Genomic DNA, 8053 nt, shown 5'->3' on the forward strand with positions numbered 1-8053 from the left:
AAGGGCTCCAACTGGTGACTGAACTTGCAACCTAGGTATGTGCCTGACTGGGAATCGAACCTGCCACCTTTTTGTGTACGGGACGATGCTCCAACCAAGTGAGCCACACTGGCCAGGGTGAGGTCAATGGATTTTAATGCAAAAGAGTAAGAAAAATTAATTGACATGGTTCAGATTCTACATTGCAACTAACTTTTAAAAATATATATGTTTTTATTGATTTCAGAGAGAGGAAAGAGAGAGAGAGAGAGAGAGAGAGAGAGAGAGAGACATCAATGTGAGAAACATCAATTGGTACCCCAACCTCAACCGGGACCGAACCCACCACCTGGATATGTGCCTGACTGTGACCTTTTGGTGTACAGGACAATGCTCCAATCAACTCAGACACATTGGCCACAGCTTTCAGATATTCTTTCATTCATCTTTTCAGCAACCTGTGAGGTAGCTATGATTATGCCTATTTTATAGACGAGGAAAAAGTCAAAGAGAGATTCAGTAACTTGCCCAAGGTCACACTCTACTTAGTGTCTCATCAAGAGCTTGAACCAATCAGTTTGACCCTATAATCCACATCATACCTTCTCTGTCATGATAATTGGATTTGGGAAGACTCTAAGTACCTACTATGAGGGGCTGGGCCCTGATTTCTGAGGTGCTCCCAGATCTTTGGGTCTATAATGTTGACATTCTACTTATCTACAATATTAATTGGTTACTTAATCTACTTATATAAAAACCCTGGGTGTAACATCACGGCCAGAACCGAGACCAACCAGAAGGAAGCCAGTCCTGCAGGGGTTGTCTTGGAAACGTCTGTGCCCTCCCCCAGCTGTTTCCTGGAGGGCGAGGTTTCAGGCAGGAACCCGCCCTCGGAGTGGAGCGTGGAAGTGAAATGATTTGTAATGGATCTATTCTTAAAGCTACCTTTGGAAATACTATATCTATAGGTCAGTGGTTCTCAACCTTGGCTGCACATTAGAATCACCTGGGAATCTTTTTAAAATCCTGATTTCTGGACCTCATCCTCCGGAAATTCTATTTCTTTGTTACTAATGTTGTGGCCCCACCCCATAACAAAGAAACAATTTCCGGAGGATGAGGCCCAGGAATCAAGATTTTAAAAATATTCCCAGGTGATTCTAATGTGCAGCCAAGGTTGAGAACCACTGCTATAGATAATATTAAAAATATACCTAAACGTGCAATTCTTTGTCCAAAAAATGAGCATGTTCAAAAATTAAATGAAGAAAATTTGGATATACTCGATGGAGATTTTCACACATATTTGAGTGATGATTCCATTGATTCCACAGATGATCCTGAAAAGGAAAATTTTCCCATCAAATTTCTTAATAGTATTACTCCTTCGGGAATGCCGTGTCATAAATTAAAATTGAAAGTGGGTGCAATCATCATGCTATTGAGAAATCTCAATAGTAAATGGGGTCTTTGTAATGGTACCAGATTTATTATCAAAAGATTATGAACTAACATTATCAAAGCTGAAGTATTAACAGGATCTGCAGAGGAAGAGGTTGTTCTGATTCCAAGAATTAATTTGTCCCCATCTGACACTGGCCTCCCATTTAAATTGATTGGATGACGGTTTCCCATGATGCCAGCATTTGTGATGACTATTAATAAATCACCAGGACAAACTCTAGACAAAGTAGGCATATTCCTACCTGAACCCGTTTTCGCACATGGTCAGTTATATGTTGCTTTCTCTTGAGTTTGAAGAGCAGGTGATGTTACAGTTAAAGTTCTAAATACTTCATCATAAGGGAAATTAGTCAAGCACTCTGAAAGTGTTTTCACTCTTAATGTGGTGTACAGGGAGATATTAGAATAAGTTTAATCACTTTATCAGTCATTGTTTGCATCACTGTTGTCTTTATATAATGTTTCTGTTGTTTTCATATCATGTTTTTGCCTCTATTGTTATATCCTTTTGTTACTGTTTATTTATTAATAAATGTATATATTATTTTCATATACATTTTACTAATTTCCTTTCACCTCTCACACTTCTATTATAGAGAAAGGGCAAATAGCAATATTAAAATATCTCCGCTAATTAATTCCCTTAAAAAAATATATATTTTATTGATTTTTTACAGAGAGGAAGGGAGAGGGATAGAGAGTTAGAAACATTGATGAGAGAGAAACATCAATCAGCTGCCTCCTGCACACTCCCCACTGGGGATGTGCCCGCAACCAAAGTACATGCCCTTGACCGGAATCGAACCTGGGACCTCTCAGTCCGCAGGCTGACGCTCTATCCACTGAGCCAAACCGGTTTCGGCTTAATTCCCTTTTAATGTGCATGAATTTCGTGCACCAGGCTACTAGTTTATATGTAAACAAATATATATTCTAAATTAAATATATATTTATCGGTGAATAAATGATTCACTTATGCAGCAAACATTTATTGGCTGTGTGCTACATGTCAGGTTCTGTACGAGGCACTGCACATACATCTTCTTTAATCCTAAGAGGTAGGTATTATGAGGTCCATCGTACAGATGAGAAAACTGAGGCTCATAGAACTTATGAACTAAGCAGGGTCATGCTGTTATCAGCAGAAGCAAGATTCCAGCCCTGGTCCCAAGTCTACTTTTCAAAACACAAGCTCCTTCCCTGACCCCAACCTGCCTCTCTTCAAGCACAGAGGGGCCTGTGGGGTCTGATTAGCATGAGGTCCTGATGAACTAGAGGGTAGGGGACAGGAACTACCTCTTGACCTCACCTCCCAGGCAGGGCTGGAATCTGAGGGCACCAGCTTGGTCTACAAACCCTGGCTGGAGAGGTGGTGGAAGATGGAGGGAATCGGGGGAGGGTGCATTTTAACAAAGCCCCACAAGGTGTCACTGTTTATCCGAAAATGTACTCTCCTTTCCCTCCAGCCATCTCTGGCCAGAAGCACCGCAAGCCTGGCTCCAAGGAACTCAGCCACAGCCCTCCTGGGAACCGAGACTGGGTCACATGACCGCTGTCCCCGGGCTGGCAGGCCAATGAAGTCACAGCCTCAGAAATCTCATGAATCACAAACTCTGGAGACTCCCACCCAGTGCATTACAGGAAGTGCCACGCTTTCCTCGCATTTTTCAAGAAATCGCAGGGCGAGGACAGGTCCCGAGTCCCTGCCGGCTCCGCCTGCGAGCGCGGCGGCAGCTCAGTCGCGCCCTCTGGCGGCGAGTCGGCTGTTGGCGCCTGGCCGCTGTGCAAAGACCTGCTGGGCCGCCTCCTCTTTTTAGAGCGTGTGGTGGCCACGAAGTCCCTTCAAGGGAATCTTCGGAAGAAAGAGGGAGAAGGGAACGGCTTCCCTTTGTGTCACCCTCTGTTTCCCAGCAAAGCTGCCAGGGTCCTAAACGATTCTTTCCTATTATTTCTCCCTATTTCCTCCGGGGGGCGCGCGTGCATTGCCCGGACCTGTTTGTGCTGGGCTGCCCACGTGCTTAACTCCTTTTCTCCCGTTGGCTGGCCATGTGATGTGCTGGGGCGGGGAAATAATGCAGCCCTTTCGCAAGGTTGGAGACCTGAGAGCAGCCGACCCAGCGCTCCTGCGTGCCGCATGGGGTGGGGCAGGAGCAGAGAGAATATTTCTGTGTCAGCCGCTGTCCTAAGCACTTTTTGCAAGTTCTTGCCCATTTGATCCTCACAACAGCCACAGGAGGTAGATAATATTATCCCCCCATTTCATAGTCTGGTTTAGGGAGGCTAAGGAATCTGTCCAATGTGCTGCGGCTACTAATGGCAGAGCGAGATTCAAATCCAGGCTACCTGGCCCCACACTGTGCTGGAGTGTGTGTGTGTGTGTGTGTGTGTGTGTGTGTGTGTGTGTGTTAAGGGGAGGCGGGAGGGACTGGCCTGAGACAGCCCAGGAGGCTGGCTGGGGGTTGATGACTGTGGTGGTCAATTTTATGTGTAGGCTGGAGTCCCCATTTACTCAAACATTAGATGCTGCTGTGAAGGTATTTTGTGGCTGGGATTAGTCTATATCAGTGGATCTCAACCTTGGCTGCACATTACAATCACCTGGGAATCTTTTTAAAATCCTGATTTCTGGATGAGGCGCAGCAATCAGGATTTTAAAAAGATTCCCAGGTGATTCTAATGTTTAGCCCCGGTTGAGAACCACTGGTGTATATGATCAGTTTCAGTTAGAGAGATAGATCACCTGGGTGTGTCTGAGTCAATCAGTGGAAAGGCTTTAAGAGCAGAACGGAAGAGGGAAGTTTTATGATGAACAGGGCACAGTTCAATTCCTGCTCAGGGCACGGTTTTTGGTTTTGCCCTCTTGGCACCCAGCTGCCCTGCACTGAGGAAGTCCAGGCTGTCCTAGTGAAGGATGGAGAGAGAGCCCTGGAGGAAAAGGTACCAGGTGGCTGAAGGAGAAAGTCCACCTGTGGACCAGGGTCAGCCTTCCTCACAGCCTGCCCTGCAGACTCGAACTTGCCTAGCCAGCTCCCGCCACTGCAGAAGCCAATTGCTGGCAGTACATCCCTTACTACATCCCACTGCTCCTGTTTCTCCACCTGAACCCTGACTCATACAATGACCAAGACCAGACAGATGCCGGGCGGGGGGGCGGTGAGGAGACCCCTCCCCAGGACTTGGTTCAATGTGAGTCCCCTCCACGGGCTCGCTGCCACCCTGGGGAGAGGCGGGAAATCCCAGATGGACTGATACATTTCCATCCTCGAAGGGAATGGAGAACCAATAACGAAACCTAGTTCAGACATGGAAAAGTGAAGGAAGACATTTGTGCACGCCCAGGTTTATGGGCTAAGTAGGGTCACATCTACTACACCATGTGAACACCCTAGACCAGTGATGGCGAACCTTTTGAGCTCGGCGTGTCAGCATTTTGAAAAACCCTAACTTAATTCTGGTGCCATGTCACATATAGAAATTTTTTGATATTTGCAACCATAGTAAAACAAAGATGTATATTTTTATATTTATGTTATATATTTAAGTGCCATTTAACAAAGAAAAATCAACCAAAAAAATGAGTTTGCGTGTCACCTCTGACACGCATGTCATAGGTTCGCCATCACTGCCCTAGACCTACGTCAGGGTGCAACAGAAAACAGAGCTACAGTAACACTAACCACGCCATAAGAGTAACATGGCCTTATTGTAAGAAAGTACCAGGTGTCCGTTATTGTATTTTACTCCATTGGCTAACAGTAACCTTGTGAACGGTGGGTGGTTATTAGCCCCTTTGCAGAAGAGGAAGTGAGACCTGGGAAGACAAAATAGTGGCCTCATTGTTCCGAGTCAGGATTCAAGACCTGCCCTGTTGCCTCCAACGCTGTACTTTAAGGACGATGCTGTACTGGTCTCTGAAACAATGACTGAGATTCCCCCTTCCCGCTGACCATTCCTCCTTCAAAGTTCCCAGAGACTCTCCCCTGTGCTCCCCAGCTACCAGAAACCCTTCCTCCCCCTCCTGGCATTTGCCCCGTGTTCTCTGACCGGCCCAGGATTCACTAGGAAGCTCCCAGATCCTGTCAGTGTCTGCGCCAGGCTGAAGAGGTTGCTGGGTCCCTGCCTGGGGCTGGGTCACTAACGCTGAGATGTCTGGGAGGGCAGGCCCAGCAGGCCCACCAACAGTCTGACCCTCCCTGTGAGTGCATGCCCCTCCTCCCACCAAAAGCAGAGTCTGGGTCTGAATCTGGTCATGTGACTTGATTTGGCCCCTGGAATGCAGCAGAAGTGTTGCTCTGTGGGTTTCGGCCCAGCCCTCAGTTTTTGGTTTTGCCCTCTTGGCACCCAGCTGCCCTGCACTGAGGAAGGCCAGGCTGACCTAGTGAAGGATGGAGAGAGAGCCCTGGAGGAAAGGGCACCATGTGTGAGACACCCCAGCGACAGCCAGCATCAGCGCTGAGAGATGCCTTCTGGGACCTTCCAGCCCAGGCCAGCCCAACCTGAGCTCTGCTCAGTTCCTACCCATATCTCATGAGAGCGACTAAGTCATTGTTGCTTTACGCTGCTCAGCTTTGGGTGGTATGTTACACACAACACACAACTGATACAGACTCACCTGTGGGAGAAGCTCACCTCTGCAAACCTTGATGCAGGCTCCGCTACTAATTTGAGCTGAGACTTGGTCCAAAAAAGAAACCCCGCCCTGGCCAGGGTGGTCAGTGGTTGGAGTGTCGTCCGGTACACCAGAGAGGGTGTGGGTTCCATTCTGGTCAGGGCACATGCCTGGGTTTCGGATTCAATCCCGGTGGGGGCGCGTATGGGCGGTAGCCGATCAGGGTTTCTCTCTCCCTAAAATCAATAACATCATATCCTCAGGTGAGGGCTACAAAGAAACCACAGACTCCAGGAGGATGTTTGTTCTCTGAGAAGCAACTGGAATCTGCTGTCCCTCAGATGGGGCCTTGGAAGGTGGCCCTGCTCACCCACTGCAGCCACCGTCACTGCAGGCAAGACCCGCAGCCTGGCCTGGCAGGAGAGGGCATTTCTGTCCTCCCCCGTGGAGGGCGGTTTGGAGGGAGGGCTGCTCCAGGTCCCAGGGTCACCACCTGGGGCGGCTGCTTTCTGCTCCTCAGGGCGTGTTCTCTCTGAAATGCTCGGGTTCCCCTTCAGTGCTCAGCCTGGGAAGCAGTTTGCTCACTGCTTCTTGCAGCTGCTCTCAGGGGAGGACAGAGAAGGTGGTCCAGCTCACCTGGGAGGGGGACTCAGCTTGCAGGCCTCCCAGATGCAGCAGGTGGAGCTCACGTTCACTGTGGGCAGGGCTCTCTTGGAGACAAACCCACCGCAGCACCAGCCCCCCCAAAGGCTGAAGGTGCCACTCCCCCGTCACCCTCCCCCTGCTCTACCCCTTGCTTAGCCCTCATCATACCCCAGTCAGAATCATCTCAGACAGCGGTAGCTGCATCTCCATAATTCTAGAAAGAGGGGCCTGGGGGGCAGTAACAGCAAATGCTTAATGCCAGGTCTCAAGGGCTGGCTGAGGAGCAACACTATGATGCACACTGACCACCAGGGGGCAGACACTCAATGCAGGAGCTACCCCCTGGTGGTCAGTGTGCTCCCATAGGGGAGTGCTGCTCAGCCAGAAGCCGGCTAAAGGCTGGCGAGCGCAGCAGTGGTGGTGGGAGCCTCTCCCACCTCTGCCTCCATGGCAGTTGGATATCCCCTGAGGGCTTCTGGACTGGGAGAGGGCACAGGCCAGGCTGAGCCTCCCCTCCCCCAGTGTATGAATCTTGTGCACCGGGCCTCTAGTTTTAATATAATTGATCCCATGTAATATTTGGGACAGACTTATACTAAAAAATTATTTGTTGTGTATCTGAAATCCACATTTAACTGGTGTCCTGTACTTTAACTTACTAAATCAAGCAAACTTATAATATCACTACATAAAGTAAGCTCTTTGATAATAGTACTGGAGTTATCCAAGAGACTGTCCATCTTCCCAGAGGACACACATAGAAGCATTAAGGAGAAAAGGGCCGAAATGCCTGAAATTTACTCTTAAATGGTTCAGCAAAAATATTCATGGTAATAATAAAATTAATAATAAGGAGTGACAAAGCAAATATGGCAAAATGTTGACCAATGATGACTGTAGAGCAAACAGTTGGTACTCAGTATATTCATGAAGTTTATCTGGAAACTGATAATGAAGCCCATGATAAATTTCCCACCACCTGTGTCTGAGGCCCAATTTTCTACGACTTCACCCATTTCAGCCACACGGAAGTACTCCTGTGAGCTGTGACCATCTACTCTGGAGTCTGGTTAAACACGGTATGGCCCATCCATGGGTAGGAATGCCACATAGCCATTAAAAAGAAGGGCTGCCCAGCTGGTGTGGCTCAGTGGTTGAGCATCTACCTGTGAACCAGGAGGTCATGGTTGGATTCTGGTCAGGGCACATGCCTGGGTTATGGGCTCAATCTCCAGTAGGGGGCACAGGAGGCAGCTGATGGATGTTGCACTCTCATATCTATGTTTCTCAATCTCTCCTTCCTTCTTTTCTCTTTAAAAATCAATAAGCTATCTATCTATATATAAAAGCCTA

The sequence above is a fragment of the Myotis yumanensis genome, unplaced genomic scaffold, assembly GCF_028538775.1.
Source record: "Myotis yumanensis isolate MYYU_CA2020_CCGP unplaced genomic scaffold, mMyoYum1.0.hap1 SCAF_3, whole genome shotgun sequence".
Taxonomy (NCBI): Eukaryota; Metazoa; Chordata; class Mammalia; order Chiroptera; family Vespertilionidae; genus Myotis; species Myotis yumanensis.